Below are 21,602 nucleotides of genomic sequence, written 5' to 3'. Positions count from 1 at the left end.
GATAAAAAAACTAAAGGTAATGCTACTCAATGCCAGAAGTCTAAACCTCAAGATGCACGCACTCGAGGTTCTCCTCAGTATGGAGAAAATCGATGTCTGTGCAGTAACAGAAACCTGGTTCACGGCTCCTGAGAGCACCCTAGCACTACCAGGTTATAACTCATACCATGTGTTTTGGCCCGAAAACTCGGACCGAAGCACAAAAGGAGGGGGTGTATCTATATTCATCAAAGATACCTACCCCTCCAGGTTAGTGGCACTGCACAAAGCATCCATGTGCAACTAACAGCGGGCAAAACTACCTTTCAGTTTGTAGCCTGCTACAGAACACCCTCCCTGTTACAGGAACCCCACTTGGCATTCCTGAGAACACTGGAGAATATGAAGGTCTCTCCAAACACTATGTTATTGGGTGACTTCAACTACCCAAACATTGACTAGGAAAACTACTCAAGCCCAAACAACCTCGCCCAACGGTTCCTTGAATTTATAAACTCTAATGCGATGGAACAACTGGTCACCACTCCCACAAGAGGGAACAACATATTGGACCTGGTCATCACCAACATGGGGACTCTATGTTCCACACCAGAGGTAAACCCCTCATTGGTAAGATCAGATCATAAACAAATTTCCCTGGACATCCATATCCCATCCCCACCCCCAGCCAAGGAAATCACTGTAAAGAATTTCTCAAAAGACAACTTTGCACTTCTCAAGACTGAGGTGGAATCATTCAAAGCCCCCGGGCCACAGGATAATACAGCCCAATCTGCAGAATCCTTTATAAATGCATTCTATGAGCACCTGCAGGAATGCATGGATCATGCTATCCCAAATAAAACCAAGACTCACTCGTCCAAAAACAGGAGACTGGTCAGGTGGACCCCGGCCATAAATAAGCTTTACAACAGAAGGAGGAAGTTACTACATGACAGAGCAAAATCCCAAAAAGGGAAGGCATCTCTGATCAGTATTAGCAAGAAACTTCGATCCCTCATAAAATCATCAAAGGCCAGTTTCGAAAGAAAAATTGCCCTGGATGCTAAAGATAATCACAAGGCCTTCTTTAGTTATGTCAGGAACATGGGTGGAAACTCCCAGATATGCTCTGAATTGTTGCCTAATGGTACAAAATATACTGAACCTACAGACATAGCCAACATCCTGGCAGACAGATTCAGCGGAAATGTCTCCCCCCCCCCCCCTTCCCCCCAAAGGAGAAAATGCCTATCCCAACTGAATGTAACCTCCCTGACATCACAGATGCACAGGTGAAAACTGCCCTCTCCAAAGCAAAAAACACAGCATCTATGGGACCGGACGTTGTCCCAGGCTGTGTCTTACATGAGCTCCCAGAAGAACTGAACCCTCACATTAAGTCACTGTCCAAACTTAGCCTTACTACAGGATATGTACCCAAAGAATGGCGTACAGCTACATTGGTCCCACTCCACAAAGGTGGTGCCACAACGGACCCCAGGAACTATCGACCCATAAGCCTGACTAGTCTGGTCTGTAAAGCTATGGAGTGTATTATCATGGAACTCATAAACAAAGACATTTGGAGCCTCCAGACACTGGACCCTACCCAATTCGGCTTTGTTAAGGGCAGATCTTGCCTCTTAAACCTAGTTGATTTCTTTAAAACAGTTACCAAAGGCATAGATGAGGGCAAGGTAGTCCACACAGCCTACCTGGACCTCGCAAAAGCCTTCGACACAATACCCCACTCGGGAATCATAAATAAGCTTACCTGCTTAAATATCAACCCCTATATCACAAGATGGTTTGCAAACTGGCTTAGGGATAGAACCCACATGGTCAGAATCACAGGTGCCATGTCCGAATCCAAACCAGTTACAAGTGGCGTCCCACAGGGCTCAGTTCTGGGACCTCTCTTGTTTGGTATATACTTCTATGAGGTTCAGGCTAACACGGGGGGATTATGGCTGACAAAATTTGCAGATGACTGCAAACTGGGGGCCATTATCGAATCTCCAGCTGACACAAGCATCCTCCAAAAGGGTCTCACAGAGATGGATGCTTGGTGCCAGAGCCACGGCCTCAAGCTAAATGCTAAAAAGTGCATAGTCATCCCCTTTGGGAAAAACAAGGTGCCTACAAATTACCACATAGGTGGTAATCCATTAAGTATTGAAGAAGTAATTAGAGATTTGGGGACCAACGTAGATAGTAATCTCTCCTTTGATAATCACGTTGCCGAAGTGGTTAGAAAGACATTCTATATAGCCCACCTTATCACGAAAGGGTTTGCATCTAGATCAAGAGAGGTCATTGTGCCCCTCTACTTGTCACTCATCAGGCACATAATTGAATACAAAGCCCCTTTTGGTATGTACCTTACCCAACACCTGCAGCAACTGGAGAGACCCCAAAAGTACCTCACCAAGAGGATCATGGGCTACAAACAGATGTCCTATGCAGCTTGACTAAAGAAACTCCAGCTCTACTCAGTTGCTTACCGCCCACTCAGAGGTGATCTATGCCTGACGTACAAAGCCATGTCAAACCCAGAATTAATGGACATGCTCCACCTCAAAAAATCCAAGTCCCTTAGAGCTACACGCTCCAGGGACCTAAACCTCAGCACAAAAATAAATAGGACATGCTGGAGGGACAGATTCATTTCCCAGAGGCCCCCCTCACTCTGGAATAGAATCCCAATTCATGTTAGACATAGCCCCTCGCTGACCCTCTTCAAGCAAAATCTGGAAGCGTGAATGGGAAATTGCAAATTCATCCCTGGGATCTCTTCTGTGTCCCTGCTAGACAGAGGCACAGTAAACTAACCTTAAAAGGGTACCTTCTGTGACCTACTTTAGAGAGGCACAGTAGGCTAATCTAATAGGGAGGTGGAAGCCAAATACACTCTGGCTAGGCTTATAAATGCCCTAGGGCAGATAGCCTAGTATCTACCTATGAACCTAAGTATAAATAAACTCTTTGGAATTCAGAGTTAGCCTAAGCACATTGCTGCAGGGTACTCAGCCATAAATATGTATAACATAACATAATGCTGGATCTGTATCTATGTAAAGTGATGATGTTGCAGTCCTAGGGACATGCATATACTAAATTACCATGTGACCATTTGTCTAAAACAGTCCCCAAAATTTCCTCTACATATCAAGTGAAACTTGGAGTCAGTTGTGTATATTAGCTAAATAGTCTGTAACACATCACTATTGAGGTCCAAAGTATTATATTTCTCTACCAAACTTAATTAATATAATGAACAAAAAGTTGGAGGAAACTACCCAACACCAAGATTATACCACAGTGCTTTAATGATACCAACATTTGTAAAGAAAATGGACTGGGATGTCAGGAAGCTCTAGACTTTAATGTATAATATTAATATACCTTCATAGCATCAACATTAATACTAATGTCAGGGGTGAATGACATCCTAGCTATCTGAAATTTTACTCTTTTGTCATTATGACATTTAAACTATTGCAGAATTCAGAGGAAGGGGGGAAATAGTGTTTAAAGGGGAAGCAGCATATATACCTTAAAAATAATTTATTTATTTTTTTTATTTTACATTTGTTAACCGGGATAGTCCATCTGGATACATGTCCATTTTCAGTGGAGGCCCGGGGACAAAAGCTCCAAAGAGACAATTTACAAGACATACAGACATTGATTAAAAACATTTTTCAACTAGGTCCACTAAGAATTTCTAGATGAGAACACAAATTCAGTGTCATGCTATAAATAGGTACATTTATCAATAGGTTTGTAAACAGCAGTAAAGCAAGCAAATTAACACAAATATACTCTAATTCTTTTGTTGTGGTGAACAAGTTTATGCAGTTGAGTCAAAAGATTATTTATTAAGGCAAGAGTTGCATTAGTATAGGAGTGGGACTGGAGTTAGTCTGGTGTGGAGCAGGGAGTGGGACTGGAGTTAGTCTGGTGTGGAGCAGGGACAAAGCCATTTGTTGTTTAGGTGACTTTTGATCGACCTTTTAAATTTGGGCAGGGAAGATTCAAGAGTTATAGATGTGGGGAGGGAGTTCCAGATGTTGGACATGTAAGAAGAGTAGAGGGAGTCACCAGCATGGTTGTGGGTTCTAGTAACTGTTAACAGTAACTTGTCTGTGGAGCGGAGTTGCCTAGGACAGGAGTACTGTTGGATTATGTTAGTCAAGGTGTTTTATGTGGTTGAGAGAGCAGCTTGTGAGTGATAAGTTGATTATAGATTAGTAAATTTGGTAGTTCAAGCCAGCCCAATTCCTTTAGGTTGTGACAGTGATGGGTTCTGAAAGATCTGTTGTTAGCAAATAAAATCTTATTGTAGCAGGAGGTCATTTTATTGGTTTCTGTTTTGGATAGATTAGTCAAGATTGGAGATGCGTACAGTAGTGTTGGGAGAAGGTGGGTATGAGCTATTGTGTGTCTAGTGTTCTTTTTTGTTTGTATTTTTAATAGCTAGGTTAATGTGTATATCAAATTTTAACTTGTTATCAATGGTAACTCCGATTAGTTTTGTGTGGGATTCAGGTGAAATAGGGGTACCATTTTTAGAGTAAATGGTGAAGGAGGAAGTAGGAGTGGTAATTTGTGAGGGATGGAATAGCAGAAGCTTGTTTTTTTTGGGGTTAAGGATGAGGCTATTCTCAATAAGCCAGTTTTCAACTGAGTGGAAGTTATCCTGGGTTTTATTGTGTAAATCTGCCAGGGTAGGGGCACTACATGTAATAGTTGAATCATCTGTGCATTGAATAAGGCTAGAACTATTTGCCGCTGAGTGGATATTATCTGTAAAAATTGAGAACAGCAAGGGGCCCAGTATACATCCCTGATGTACCCCAAGTATAACAGGTAAGAGTGGAGACAGGTTATTGTGCCATAGTACTGCTTGTTGCCTTTTGCTGAGGTAGTTTTTGAACCAGGAGACTGATTGGTTGTCTAAGCCTAGGGTTACAAGGTGGGAGATGAGTTTATCATGGTTAACCATATCAAATGCTTTTGATAGGTCTAAGAAAAGGGCTGATGAAAGTTTACTGTTGTTCCTGTTGTGGTTTATGATACCTGTGAAAGCTAACAGGGCTATAGTTGTGCTATGACCTGGGCGAAAACCATGTTGTGTTTGAGGTACGAGTTCTTGATCCATAAGGTGGGACATTAACTGATGGTGAATACATTTTTCTAATATTTTAGCTAGTGGGGATAGGATTGCAATTGGTCTGTAGTTTGATATGTCATAGGATCCTTCCCCTTTGTGAAGGGGTATAATGTAGGCAGTTTTCCAAATGAGGGGTACTGTGGCTTCAGATGTTGATCTGTTTATTAGTATAGAGACTGGTATAGCTATTTCAGCTGCTGCCAGTTTTAAGAATTCATTGAGAAGAGAATTAGCTCCAAGTGTTGTTGGTTTTAATTGGGAGAGTAGTTTTCTTATGTAGGAGGTTGGGGTGGGTTGTAGCTTATAAGTGGAACTGTTGCTGGATGTAGGGTGGTCACTTGTTGTATTGGCTTTGAGTTGCTTTTGTGCTAGGGTAAGTACAATTTCAGTAAAGAATATTTTGAATGATTCAGCTATGTTTTCTTTTGTTAGACCTGTAGTTGGGGGTGGGGTAATGACTTTTGCAGGGTATCGTAATTTGTTTGGACCTGCCCAAAATTTCCTAGGGTTATTCATGTGTTGTTTTTGATGGGTAATAAAGTAATTTCTTTTATCTTGCATGACTAGTTTCTTGACGAGGTTTCTTAGTTGTTGGTATTCTAGTTGTGTTTTGGGTTTTTTGCTGGACCTCCAGGTTGTCCAAGCTATATTCCTTCGTTATTTTTTGCCTAGTTTCTCTTGTTAACCATGGAACTGTATTAGCTTTAACTGTTGTAGTTCTTACAGGGGCATGCCTATTCAGTATTTCTAAGAAGATGGTGTTGAAGTGTTCGGTGGTCTCATTTAGGGGTAGGTAATGCAATTCAAACCAGTATATTGCTTTAGCTCTTGTGTGAAGTTAGTTGGGTTAAAGTGTTTTTTTGTCCCTGATTGCTTGAAGTATTGGGGTTTGGGGGTGGTGGGAATTATTTTTTAAGTAAGAAGGTAGTTTGATGGTCACTTAATGAGTCAGGAGGGGTGCCTGCTAAGTAGGAACAAGGTATTTTATTTAGTAGTATCCAGTCTAATAGTGTTTCTTTATTAGTATTTTTGGCTATTCTTGTGGGCTGTTTGATTAATTGAGAGAAGGTTAGCAGGTTGATATGGTTAGTGGGTGCTTGGGAGAAGCATGTGAGCCAGTCTATATTAAAGTCTCCTAATAATTTGGTCTCTTGTGGCATGGATAGTGATAGCCATTGAAGTAATGTTTCCATAGTAGGGATACTGTTGCCTGGGGGGATATAACCTGTTACTAGGTTGATGTTTTTTTGTTACATATTTTGAGTCTAGTTAAGAGTATTTCTGCATTATCCAAAGGGGGTGTGGATATCTCAAATTTAGTTATGGTCAGAGTATTTTTGTAAAGCAGGGCAATGCCACCGCCCTTTTTCTTTAGTCTATCTTGCCTAAGGATACTGTACCCAGATGGAAGTATCTCTGTATCCTTGGTAGATGGTTTAAGCCAAGTTTCTGTTAAACTGACTATATCTGAGTGATATTGTGAGATTAGAGTATGAAGCTCGTGTATTTTATTGTTTATGCTCCTAATATTTAGATTTAGGAGGAGTAGACTATTTAATGGCCTGATGTTAATTTGGGTTAGATTGGGAAGATGTTGTGGTTTAGCCAGAGGATTTATATCATAAGGTCCTGGGTTTGGGTTGATATCTCCAGCATTTAGGAGTTGATTGTTTTGCAATAATTTAACTAGTTTTTGTAGTATTGTTGGGTATTTATGGGTTGCTGTTGATTTGGGGTATGTGATGATGGGCTTGATTTGGGTATAGCTTATGGTAGTAGTGTTGAATAGGGTGGGGTTAGGGAGTAACTGGCTGGGATGGGAGTGATAATGGCAGTGGAGCTAAGGGTCAGGGGGAAGATATTTTGTGTAGGGTAGTTGTATGAAGTGATGTGGTAGGTACCTGCTAAAAAGAGTAGTAGGATCATGTGCAGGAAGAAAGTCTTCATAGTTAAGGAGTATTGTTAATTTTATGGAGTTAGTAGGAGTGAGTTTAAAAGATGTATTAGGGATGGAAGGGAATAGAGTGGTTATTGGATCTGTAAGGGGGTGGGAGGGATGTGGATTTGATGCTGGATGATTAGAGGGAGGGGCTAGAGAAGTATAAATGTAGTTGATGTGGGGTGAGTGGGAATTGGGGGTAGGGGAGCGGAGTGAGCCTGTAAGGTGAATGGAGCTGGTAGGAGCAATTGAGGAGAGTGGAGCAGAAAAAGTATCGGCAGTGGTAGCACTACAACTGAGGTAAGTGGGTATTTAAATGATTACTGTGAGGGAAGAAAAAAGCTAGATTAACAAAATGAATTTTGTGAGTTTAGCAAGGAAGGGAGTGGATATATAAGGGTTAAAGGAGGTAGGAGGTAGAAAATGGATAAGAAAAAAACACCAAGTTTGGTACTAAAGCCTCAGGAGATATATTGTAGTACTAGCTAATTTGTTTGTAGGTGCTGCTACCTACCAGTATAAGAAGGATAGCAGTCAGAATAGTTAAATATGACTAGTCTGTAGTATTTGATTTATGGGGTTTAAAGACTTGAGGGGGGAAGAGTAGTACGTGGTCTGCGGTAGGCTACTGAAAAGAACCCACACTCAGGAGGGCAGACACATACATAAATGGATAAAAAGTAGCTTAATTGGCTAAGTTATAGGTAATTACACTCAAGTAAACAAGTATCATAATATGAATGTTAGGATAGAAGAAAGCATTACCCACCAGGGAGTATTTTAAACTCTTATGCCATAAAGGCATATTAACTAGTACCGGAATTATGTGTTGAATATCTAATAGACAAAATGGCAAACAACTCAGTGATAGGAATTGAAACTGCAAACTTTGTTTATATGCAAGTACTTATGTGAATGAAGAGTATGCATGTGTGAGCATGTACGCATGCATGTGTGCGTGTTAATGTGTGCATGAACTGTACTGAAAAGACAGGTTTATTTAGTTATTAATATTGTATAAATTAAGATGACCTTTATGATTACACCAACATTCAGTGCAAAAAGATTGAGTGCACCTAGCACCGTTTATATAAGTTGACATTCATTTGTTTGTTTTTCTTGCAATAAAATTTGATCTTTGTTAAAATAAAAAAGGACTTCTGAAACATGTTATGACCCTTGTATCACAATTTACTAATCTATTAATTATACAGATTAATACTGTTGCCCAACCTTTTATATGGTACTGTCCTCTTATATTTAAGTTCTATTCTGTCTACAAAATTACACCAGGTTAAGAACATGGCTACTGGTTTCACAACAGGTTTTCATAACAGTTACTAATCGCTGACTTTATTTCAGTTAATATTGTACTAGATGCCCTTTTATAAAATCCTATATATCAGCCTAAAATATGGCATTAAACAAACTTGCTACATAAGTGTTATTTTCACAATAGGTTACACATTGGCTGCTTGTCACTGTCTTTAAGAATACAGCAATTTAACAGACTACAAGATATCGTTTCAACATTCCAAGGCTGCGTAGATTTTTAAAGACCAGGGTCAAATGTCATATGTAAATGTCGCTTGATGAGTCATGACTGCTTCTCGCACACTGGGACTATTAGTTGCAATGAAGAACTTCTCAAGCTTATTTTAAATTAAATCTATAATGCGTTCTAGCGGGAAACTAACGGTGTGTTTTTACGTAGATTTCTTCTTTTAAACAGCTTGTTCAGTTTGAGACTTAGCCAGCGCCTTACAGCTTCAATTACGGAGCTTCACACAATGCTGATAATCATTTTATACTTAAAACCACTTCTACAAGCACAACCAGTCAATATTCAACCAACACACTATCTCCACAATCAAAGCAATCAAACATACATCATCACATTAACAAATCCTTCTACTTTGCACAAATAACACCTCACCAACTCATTCACGTCACCAGTAGTTAACCAAAGTCTCATATTAACATAAATCCACATCAGCAAGTACAAACACATGCTAGAAACAAACATTTTTAAAGATATAAGGACTTTAAAACAAACCCCACACATCTGCTCCACTCCCAAGCCTCAACCATTTCACTAAATCAACACTAAGTCAGCAAACCAGCACACAGGCAAATTAACTCAAATCAATTGCTGCATATGAGTCAGCACTCTCAAATCAATAGAAGGAGGGATGCAAAGTGCCCCGACATAATTTCTGCGATCCAACAAAAGAAGATCATGTAACGCAAACACAACAACACACTCACTTATAACTTTTCAGTTTTAAGAATCCACAACCGTTACTCTTTCAAATCTAAAGCATTTACTAAGCAGCATTTATTTATTTCAGGTGAGCTATTTATAGCCAACTAAAAGAAAATTAGAATAAGCTATCATTATAGCCAATCTGTTACTCAAGTACAGAGCACCAGGATATCCAAAGATTGCTACAAGTGATACACTGAAATGCTCAAACAACAAGAAATGAACAAAAAGCATAATTAACCAAGTATATTAAAATAAATTTAAGAATAGGGACATATTTCTATATAAGACTACAACCATCACTTAAGCATAGTTCTAGTATAAGAAAAATTGCTTAACTATCAATATAATACTTAAATAATACAGCTCACCTGGAAATCCGGTTTCCTTTCCTCGACTTATAGGGTCACTGTAACTGAAAGCTTTTAGATTCAGTTAAGGTTTTTATCACTGATTCCGTGCTTTTTGATGTCAAAAGGAACTGAAGAGTGATACATTTTATCTGTTACTTTTAAATAATTATATGCAAGTATTTTTTTTAGTTTATTTTTAGGATCAAAGGTTTTCCAGGAGTAGTTGTCTTCAATTCTTTTAAGACTAGTATTTGTCCATTCCATGTCTTCAATTTTTTCTATTATTTTGTTATTTTTAATGAATGAGATGGCAGAGTCTAAATCTTCAAATATTTTATAGCCACTTTGATGGAAGATTTTTAGTTTTGCTGGGAATAGCAGATGTGTTTTTATTTGATTTTTCTTAAGTTCTTTGAGTAAAGGCAGAAAGATCTTTTTTTAGAAATCACAGCTGGAGAATAATCATTATCAAGTCTAATTACTTTATCTTTTATTTTGATTGGTGATTTTGCCCATGCTGTTTTAATACCATCTCTTTGTCATGTGAAGAAAGAAAGTTCACAATGACAGATTTAGTAAAATTAGATTTGTTATTTTTAGCTGTTACCAAGGATCAATGTGTCATTTTGATATCATATGAAAAAGCCTCTGGAAGTTCCAAAATGTCAGGTATCCAAGAAGAGAGGAATTTCACCATATCCGTTCCTTCTATGTTGTCAGGTAAGCCAAATATTCTTATGTTGTTTCTTAGTGATCTATTTTCAAGATCACCCACTTTTGATTGAAGAAGAGTGTTCTGTTTTAATAGAAATTCAATGTTATGCTCATTTTCTTGTGTTCTGCTGTCTGTCATTCATTGCTGTTTCTATTCCAGATATCTGCTTTTTCTGTTGAGTAAGGTCATCATGTATAAGATCCATTTGTTGTGTACATTTCTCCTTCAAGTTGACTATTTTCATATCCATTTTTTCTAGTTTTGTTGAAAATTCTTGTAGGTTAGTTAGTAAGGATTGAAGTTCTTTTTTAAAAGTTGATTCTTGATGTGAAGATTAATTGTAACTCATGTTCTGCTGCTGAAGATTTCTTGTAAGTATTTGACAGGAAAATTTAATATTTATAAAAAAAATTGCATATTATCCTAATATATTGTCTAAGAAATTAGTTTGACAAAAATCCAAAATTAGGATAGATATGATTTAAATTTCCTGTCAAAAAAGGTCTGAAAGACAGAGCTGATAAAAAATGCTGCTACACAGTGGACATCTTGGCCACGCCCCCCAACAATTTATTTCTTGAGGGGCATATTGATAAAAAAGTTGTTTGAATTTTTAAGTTAGAAAAACCCTATTATACTAGGAATGTTTGGCACTCCCAAAGTGCATTAAGATCGGCGCAGTCCTTTTTTACATCTTCTAATTTCAGTTAATTCTCCCAAAACAGAAGCTCTTTCAATGTTTATTGACAATAAGTTAAAAAATGTGATAAGGTTCATGTATATTCTGAAAGATTTCTGAGATTTTTTTGAAAGCTATAAATATGAATACGTTTGAACTAGACATTATGGGTAATTCAGTCAAGCTTACACAGAGCTAATCTCCATGTAAGCATAGTGGCGCGGCCCGAACATGGAGTTTGTGATCCAGGCTGGGGTGTGCACGAGCCTCCCAGCACTGTTCACCCATGGAGGCGATCACATAATGCAAATCACCTCATCTGCTGGTGAAAACCATATAAATGAGGTGAATTTGTGATCCAGGAAGCAGACAAGCATCCGTGTAGGAGCAGTGTCTGCAGCAGAAATGTATGCGGTTCGTAACCGTGTATCAGACTGCAAAAATAAAATCTGGCCATAACAACTAAAAGTAAAACATGTATTATGTGCATTAAGCATGCCAATGGCCAAAAGTATGGGCATTGGCATGAAAAACTGTTGCAAAATGTGAAACATTTCAAGTTTTTTTTTTGGCAGATACAGGTTGTTTAAGTGGAGCACAACAGTGGGCAAAAATGCGATCTAGCAAATAAAATTGTAAAATGGCAATCTGAATGATAAAATTAAATTTTACATTATACTGGCCAGCATACAGACTCATAACAATGGCAGGTAGCAGTGGTTGCTAAAAATGTAGTCTCTGGTGTAGTGGTGCAACTAGGGTATACACAATTAGGTTTATTTAATTAGCTAAGTTTACTGAATTGCAAAATGGGGCACCATGTCCACAGGTACCTAACCGTGTAAGGGATATAATGTGGTAGTGTAGGCAGAAGGGTGTGTGTCATGTTGTGTGTAAGCACATTGGAGCTCAGTGGCTTCTGCTTCTGTTTGTGCTCAGCTAAGCACATCTAAGCAAGGGAGTATGGCTGAGGCTGCTTAGCTGTGCTTAGCTAGTTTAAGAAAAGCTAAGCATGCTTGTGTACAGGGGAGGGTCTTTTCTGCTCAACAATGTTTACACTAGCTCCATGGGTTTGTGCAGAGCATCATGGGGCTTAGAAGTGGAGGAAATTGAAATAAAATAAATATAAAAGGAAAAAGCTGAGAAAAGGCAATCAACTATAAATGACTAATAAGCCCTATGCCACTCAAATTGGCCCAGTCAAACCCCTCAATAATGTAGCTGGCAGGTGGAATTTATCATAGTCAGCCACTCACACAGGCTGTATCTGCAGCACACAAGTATAAAGTATGCAGACAACCTTCACTCTGATTTTCACTCATACTCTGCACTATTGGAGTATACACTTGGGAATTTTAACTGACAAAATGATAGGGGCTGCTGCTGCTTTGCTACATCTCTACATGCTGCATACTGAGTGTGGTGATGAGGATGATGCTGACAGCTGTCCCAAACTGAGGAGGAGAAGAGTGTTCAGATCCCAGTGTAACTTTTCAGGGGCTACATGAGCTGGAGATAGAGTGCTACAGGGTGGACAAGGACATACTACAGCAACTCGCCTAGCTCTGCTGGCCTCACCTCAGACCCAGAGCCTACAGAGGGGAACCCATCCCAGTGGAAACAATGGTCTGTGTAGCCTTACGAATACTAGTTACAGGTACTTTCCAAAGACCTACTGGGGATATCTTGAGTTCCTGGATGTCATGCTAAGACATGCCAGTGAGCGCATTTATTTCCCTAGAACCCCCGAGAGGACCAGCAAGATCCATCTCTTCCACCATGTAGCACACTACCCAGAGGTACTGGGTGCCATAGACCAGGGGTGTAGCTAGGATTTTCAAATTTGTACTCACAGCTCTCAAACTGCTACCCCCCCTCCCCAGCCAAGCTACGGCCATTCTCGTAATTCACAGTTCGCTCTTTTAGTGTCAATGAAGAGGCATTCGCTGTAATACCTCTTCAGTAATATAATATAAATTCACTCAAACTCGGTTCCTTGAATTGAAAATTAACCTGAAATGTCAGTTCTTTGAAAAATTCAGCATGGTAGTTGGGGTAGAGAATGTATGCTTTTGTTTTCTGTAACTAAGGTACAGGTTTTGAGCTTGAGTAAATTACTAACCACCTGCTACCCCTAACTAGGATGTTTCATTCACACACACACCCCTACCTACCTCTTAGTGCAAGAAATATGGACCAAGCCTAAAATAAACAGGGACAGATATTAAATAATGCTCTCGTGAACTTAGAAAGTTGCTAGAACAGGATTTGTGCTAGTATGAGAAAGTTGCTAGAATAACAGGATTTGTGCTAGTATGAATTTTTCCAAAGGACATGAAGTCTGAAACTCAAATGTCTGTCATTATTTAGCAACTTCAGCCTTCAATGATTTTCTAGAAAATCACAAAATTTATGAGGAACAGACAAAAAATATGGGGCAAAAATCTGGACATTCTGCAAAATTTGGACAGTTGAGAGGTATGCTACTTAACACACACACACACACACACACACACACACACACACACACACACACACAAACACCTCTCAACCTCTTAGAGCAACAGACTCATAAATAAAACTAAGGCAAAGGCCCAAAATAAGGACATTTTTTTAAATATTGCTCTTATAAACTTAGAAAAGATAATAGAATAGTAGTAGGTCTTGCATTAGTACGAATTTTCTGAAAGGTATGAAATCTGAAACTCAAATGTCTGCCATTATTTTCTAACTTCAGTCTTTAACAATCTGCCACTAATTTTCCAGAAAACCGCAATTTTATGAAAAACGGACCAAAAATGTGATGCAAAAATATAAAATTGCCAGACAATACAGCTGGGAACCTGTCAAAGAAGGGACACCATTTTAATATGAGCACAGTTAACTTAGAGCAGCTAACAAAATTAGAGAATATACTTACATTTCTGAAATAAAAGTAATGTATAACTCTGATCATTACAGTTATTTATAAAAGTAAACCCTCCACGTTTTCTTCCAAAATTGCTATTTTGCGGAGAGATTATTAGGGGAGAGCAACATTTTGAGCCAAAATTGTGGACAGGTGAGAGGTTTGGATATTCCTAATTCTATAAAGTGATTTATTTGCACATGCCTCTCAACCTCTTAATGCAGGAAATCTGGACAAGGCCAAATATATTGGGGGAACATGCAAACCGTACTAAAAATTGACCTTGTATAAACTTAAGACAGTTGATAGAATATCAGGTTTTGCTTTAGCATGCATTTTTCTGAAGATTATGACGTCTGAAACTTAACGTCGGTCATTATTTAGTGACTTCATTCCTAAATGATTTGCCAAAAAAGTTTTATTTTGCATTTTACAGCACGAACACCAATAAATATCTGCTAAACAAACCAATACAGTCTCACAATGAAACTAGACTTAGCATTAAAACTTCTCTGCCCTTGAAACTCACATTCATTGAAACAACATTGAAACCCACATTTAAAGAAAATACATTTTGCCAGTGGAAGATAAAGATTAACTTTGGGCTGTTTTCAAATCATAAGCCCCTTGCACATGAAACATACACGTGCTCTTTGATACACCTTCTGTCATAAAAGTCTACTCAAACTTCTACAGTCCACCAGTATCAGTAAATATGCACAATCTCTGAACTAGTAAAAGCCATCTACATAATTCCACATTAGAGAAATCTGTAACTTATGAAGAGACTGCTGCTAGCAAACAACTTTATATTTCATGGTTTCATCTACAAATAATGTGCCTGTTGCCCTTGAGGAATAAATTGCCTATGTTGCATTAAAAACAATGATAAGCTAGTAATATTGCAATAGGGAATGGATGGCAAACTGATAACAGGTTCATAGTTACTACTAGATATCTTCGCCAAAACAGACTACACAGTACAGTATCAGCAATGCATCTACCTACTGTGGGAGAAGAACCCACAGCCTTCTGCATCAAAAGCAAGTACACTACCTGTTGTGCTATTAACAGTACAAGCAAACTCAGCATAAGCAGCACTAAACTTAACTTCCCCTGCAGCTCTCAGCTCCTTGTAAAATGTCGACACTCAGCTGTATCTCTGAACTTTGCAGCACAAGAAATCTGGAAAAAGCCAGCATTTATTGGGGGGGTGGCAAAAGCCCAAAAAACAGGGACACATTTTAAACATTGCTTGTATACTTTTGGAAAGTTGCTAGAATAAAATGCTGTGTTATCACCATGCATGTCTTGAACCCAGAACCATATGCACTATAGTCAGTGCAACATACCACTATGCTAAATTAGCAGTTTGAAAAATAGGAAGGCAAACTTAATGACTATCATTTAGATAGCTCTCAACCTCTTAGCATATAAAACCTGGGCAAACAAAGCCAATAATGAGGGAATACAAATTCAGTTCGCACTTCACACCTTAGCACAAACAACCTGGACAAACAACAAAAACAATAATGGGAGAAATACAACTTCAGTTCTCAGTTCCCACTTCCCACCATAGCTCACAACCATTAGAAAAGCAAATCTTAACAAAGTTCAAAAATGGTGGTGGTTAGGGACTTAAGGCTCTTCTTACCCTGAAGCAAAGGTACAGGGTTTGAGCCTGAACACCTATAACCAGCAGGTGTATTATGTGGGGGGAATTTACACACACACACACACACACACACACACACACACACACACACACACACACTGAAGAACGGCATAACGAGGCACACGCACAAACTAGGAACATTGTAGATCATATGATTGGGGTGCTCAAGTCACGGTTCTGCTGCCTTGACATATCTGGTGGAGCCCTGCAGTACTCTCCAGCCCCATGTGCACACATGTTCATAGTATGTGCCATGCTGCACAATATGATCCTGCGGAAACAGCTGCGGCAGAAATATCACAGAAAAGAGGCACACAGCCCCCCACCATTGCCAAGGTCCCCACAGGCGCAGGAGAACTCTGAGGAGGAACCCCTGAGCTTATCCATGTAGGCAGACATAAATGTACCCAGTACGCCCTGGCCTTGGCAAAGAGGCAGTGCATAGCACATACACTGACACCCTAAGGATCCAGGGACTGACACTTTTCTCCAACTCTCACACATGGTAAAAAAGATGACACACACATCACACTTACCTGTACCTTACCATGTATAGGCTGTGTACTGCGTGCATTTGACAAAGTCAACCCTGACGTACTGTCCCCATAACTGCCACAGGCACAAGGTAAGTCACTTTTCTTAACAATAAATGAATGGAGTAATATGTTGTAGTAGCATATCTATGGTATTGCTGCATGTATGCAACAGAATGGGTGGCTTGCAGGGATAGAATCAGACACCTGACAGCTATGTAGGGCAACAGGAAATGTCTGCTAAATACTGGCTTCCCCAGAATATGTAGTAGTCCCCTAGGTGACAAAACTCACAGCAGTATATGTGGGTGGCTAACTAACAAACTGGGAGGTCATAGGTCACATGCATTGTCAATGTTTGTCCCATACACACCTCTGAGCAAGTCAACCATACAAAAACATAAAGAAATGTGTGGCAAAGGCCCACAAATAGAGACAATGATGACATTTTCCTCTTACAAACTTACACAGTGATATCACAGCAGCTCTTGCAGTTGCATTAACTCTGAAGGGTAAGAAGTCTGAAACTCAAATGTCTGTCATTACTTTCTAACATTTGGTCTTTAGTGATATGGTAGTATTTTCCAAGACAAGTACAATACTATGCTAAATGGGACAAAAATGTAAAGCAAACATCTGGACAGTCTGTGCAAATGTGTACAGTCGAGTGGTATACCCCCCTCCCCCCAACACACCAGTGTTTCCATAAAAATGCAGTAACATTTATGTTTGTAGGGTAATAGCAGCAGACCACACATTCCCACGGTTGTCATAATTAACTTGATAACTTGTTGCATGTCCACAACATGCAGAGGTCAAAGAGCTATGCATATGCGTAGTTAATACTGTCATAGGTCACATGCATGGATGTCAATGTTGGAGTCCCATACACTCCTCTCAGCATCACACAGCAAGTCATCTGTACAAAGACATAAAAGAAGTGTGACAGAGGCCCACAAATAGGGACAGCTATGAAATATTGCTAATACAAACTTTGTGATATTAGAACAGCTCTTGCAGTTGTATTAACTCTCTGAAGGGTAAGAAGTGAGAAACTCAAATATCTGTCATTACTTTCTAACTTTGGTCTTTAATGATATGTCAGTATTTTACAAAGACAAAGAAATGTGCGAAAAGCTCTCCAAAAAAACAAATAAAACACAAGGAGAGCAAACTGCTAGGAGAGAAGCGAATCGACTGGCCAAAAGGACTTTATTGTACAACCATAAACTATATCATGAACGCCTTGAGCACACTCGCGTTTTCGTCCTACCAACTGGACTTCATCAGATATTTGAATTTACATTAATTAAGCACCTTTATACAATCCATTAAAACCACAAACCAATAAAAAACAGACATTACATTTTAAATAAACTAATCAAACTTCATTTGGGCTCATAAATATTAATCAGCATTATTTAATTTCCACTTGGGCTTTATCATATTGAATAAAACAAACATATTTAAATTACTATTTATATATTATATTCTACTATCATCATCCCATATAAAACTCCATAATAAAACAAGTAAAAAATTGAATAAAACCTACGTAAATATGGTTAATTAAAAAGTTTTGCATTCATCTGTTTAAAAAGAACCACAAATTCCCAACCCAGCAGTGCCACCTTCTGTTACTTTTAAATATTACATCATCTTTGTTAAAATTTTCATAGCTTAGCTGCTCTCAATGGAAGTATAGATACATGTTCATTTAAACCAGGGGTTTTACTTGCTTCCAAAGTTATTTGCCACCATATTTCTTTATATCCTATTGTATCCTCCCAGGGGCCACCTCTAATGTCACTTTTGATTTGTTCTAAAACAAAAAAGTGAAATTTATAGCCCTCACATGTCTTAGAGTGTTTGTACAGTGCATTTGTTTCTTTCCCTTTTTATTATATCATAATTATGCTCATAAATTCTTCTCTTGAGGGTCCTCTCCGTTTTGCCCACATAAAAGGAGTTACATTTTTTACACGTGGCAAGATACACTAAACCCCTGGATTCACAGTTAATAAAACCTTTACTGATTAACCATCTCCCTCTACTTTCTAAAAAAATGTTTTCTTCATAAATAATAAATTCACACTGGTTACACTTCCCACATTTATAAGTACCCATTTTTCTTCTATTACTCATTCCACCCATTTTATTATAACCATTTCTACTTTCTAAAATACCTTTAATACTAGTAGAATTCCTAAAAACTATCTTGGGTGTATTTTTAGGGAAGCCTTCCAAATCTGTGAGGGAGGTAAATTTTTCCCATTCTTTCTGGAATATTTCCTTAATATTATTATTTAATGCATTATATTCCAGAATAAGTGCTTGTTGGTATTCACTATTAATATTTATTCCTTTTGTTCCTACCTCACAGTTTACATTAACTTATTTTTCCCCTAGAATAGGCTTATCCCTATCTAATCTACCTTTTTCTACTTCGTCTTATATTTTTAATGAAATCCTTAGGATATTCCCTTTCTAGGAACATTCTTTCCAGTAAATCACACTCCTTAATAAAATCAGCAATATTACTAGTCATTCGTGATCCCTTAACAAATTGCCCTTTCACAATGTTTTTTTTTTTTTTTTTTACAATGTACACTGTTGTAATGCAAATATGGATTACAATAAGTGGATTTCCTGAATACTTTAGTTTCTAGTGATTGTTTGACTTATAAATTTCTAAGTCTAACTACTGTATATTATTTTCAGAAATTTTATATGTAAATCTAAGGAAATCACTAGTCCCATTGATATAATCCATAAACTCTTCAAATTTTTTATACCCCCGTCCAAAAAAATATTATATCATCTAAAAATCTCCTATATAAGCTCCAACAAGTGTTGAAGCTTGAATTAAGAATGCATGCCTCTTCCCAGTTAGCTAAAACCAGGTTTGCAAAGGTGGGTGCACAGGCTGCACCCATGGCCACTCCTTGCATTTGTTGAAAAAAATCACCTTTAAAAAGCAAGAAATTATATTTTAGGACCATTTCCATCAAGCCTGTGCAAACCACCTTTTCTCTATGAGTTAAACTTTTATCCTGAAACACTTCATCTTAAAACATTTTCATACCTGTAGTATATGGTATAGAAGAAGAAAAAAGGTCCACAATATCTATTGTGGCAAATAATAGATCTTCAGTATATAGTTCTGGTGTAATTTCCCTTAGCAGGTCCCAATAATCTTTTAATATAACTTCTTTACTTACCCAAATATGTTTAGTTTTAATGTCTACATATTTCACTAGGGGTAAGGTTTTTGAACCATCCGCCGAAACAATCGGTCTTAACAGTGGGTCCATTATATCTTTATGGATCTTTGGGATACCAAATATTACAGGTATTTTTGACTTTTCAACCTTCAAATAAAAAAGCATTTTACCATCTATAGTACCTTCATTTACCATTTCCTCTAATTCCATGTCTATTCTTCTGTAAGCCAAGTTTATTTCATTCTTAGAGATGACAGAATATTTATTTTCGTCTGAGTATCTGGTTCATTTTCCCTTCATATAAAATGAGATCCATAATAACAACCCCTCCGCCCTTACCTGGTTTCATTATTCTTACATTCTGATTGGATTTTAATTCATCCAAAATCTTATTCTCTTCTCCGCTAAGGTTCATTTTGAATCTAGTTCTTTTTTGTATTTTCCTAACCTCTCTTTCTATTATACCTTCTAAATTTTTTAATTGAGGATGAATAGGGGGATTAAATATAGATTTCTTTGTTAAGACCTGATTATCATCCTTCCTATTGTTTTTACCTTCTTTATGATATAACATTTCCATATTAATTTTCCTTCGGAACAATTTAATATCAAGGAGAGTTTTAGTTAAGTCACCTTTAATATAAGGAATAAATTTAAAACCCTTTTCTAACAAACTAAAATGTTCCTTTTCCAAAAGGACACTGCTGAAATTGTAAATAGTAAAACCATTAAATATGTTTTTACATCCTACCACTTCTATTTCTTGTCCTGTTTTATCTACATCTGGGTCCGGGGTATATTCTGTTAGTATCTCCCCTTTCCCCTTCTCCCCCCTCTCATTCAAAAATTTCCATTGTGACTTTCCTGCTGAACAGGAAACCTATTTTCCCTTTCTAGGGGGGGGATTCATTATTGTAGTCACATTCACTCCATCCTTCTCGTACTTGAGCCTGTAAAGTTCCATATCCCTTTCTATATGTTTTATTATTATTATTATTGTTGTTGTATGAATATGAAGGCTTTGGATAACTAACATTGTTTTCATAATCATGAATATCTCGTTTTAATTTTTCCATTTTCCTATCTATCAAGCCTTTACATTTGTCATCAATTTCACCTCTTAACTTAAAATACTTTTCTTTTTCTTCCCTTATCCCAAAAATAAGGTCTTCCTTGATGAATGCATCCAAATCATCAATTTCTTTCTGCAAGTTTTCTAAATTCCTGTTGTTCTCCTTAATAATCAACTTTAAAATATCTAAATCACATTTATTAAATAATTCCATCAACTCTCAGCATCATGCAGCAAGTCCTCTGTACAAAGACGTAAAATAAGTGTGACAGAGGCCCACAAATAGGGACAGCTATGAAATATTGCTAATACAAACTTTGTGATATTAGAACAGGTCTTGCAGTTGCATTAACTCTCTGAAGGGTAAGAAGTGTGAAACTCAAATATCTGTCATTACTTTCTAACTTTGGTCTTTAATGATATGTCAGTATTTTTCAAAGACAACCACAATATTATGATAAATGGACCCAAAATATGAGGCAAATATTTCAACAGTCTGTGGAAAGGTGTACAGTTGAGAGGTATGCCCCTCTCCCCCAACACACACGTGTTTCCATAGAAAAGCAGTGACATTTATGTTGGTAGCGTAATAGCAGCAGACTACACATTCCCACGGCTGTCCCAATCAACTTGTTCCATATCCATAATATGCAGGGGTCTGTGTGCTATGTATGTGCATGGTTAATACTGTCAGGAAGTAGACAGCACTTACTGTTAGCTGTTGTGGCTTAGTGGTCTAAGTAAAGTACTGTGCTTGACAGGGTCCATGGTTTGAAACTGGCTATGTCAGCTATTTTGCATGTTAGCTACACTTATGGTAGAAGTTGTACACACTGTCCAGAAGTCAATATTTGTTACTGCAGGAAAGCTGGACAATGGAGGGGTAGGGGGCTACCCATATAGACAATACACACTTCGGAGTAACCTACACAGTAACTAGCAGAACAGCAGGCTGTGACAAGTCAGTGTAGTGCCAGGTTATAAATGGCTGCCACCTTACTGTGTCAGTACTGATAAGTTACTGGGCACTATACCACTGGAATGACGGGGGGTTCACAGAAGGACCACAAGTGTGCCTCC

At 38.1% G+C, this 21,602-nt stretch overlaps 1 long non-coding RNA gene across 1 annotated transcript in view; it reads left to right on the top strand.

Moving 5' to 3' along the window:
- The window catches only part of LOC122790287, a 602,600-nt gene that overhangs the window by 277,938 nt on the left and 303,060 nt on the right, over positions 1–21,602 (top strand). Inside the window, exon 3 of the long non-coding RNA XR_006362980.1 lies at positions 10,317–10,436. This is a non-coding gene — a long non-coding RNA (uncharacterized LOC122790287). The remainder of the gene's footprint in view (positions 1–10,316; positions 10,437–21,602) is intronic.

Source organism: Protopterus annectens, chromosome 16.part0 (genome assembly GCF_019279795.1).
Source record: "Protopterus annectens isolate FY-2018-M chromosome 16.part0, PAN1.0, whole genome shotgun sequence".
NCBI lineage: Eukaryota > Metazoa > Chordata > Ceratodontiformes > Protopteridae > Protopterus > Protopterus annectens.
Note: the sequence above shows the minus strand (reverse complement) of the source record. Positions and strands in the feature narration are given on the sequence as shown.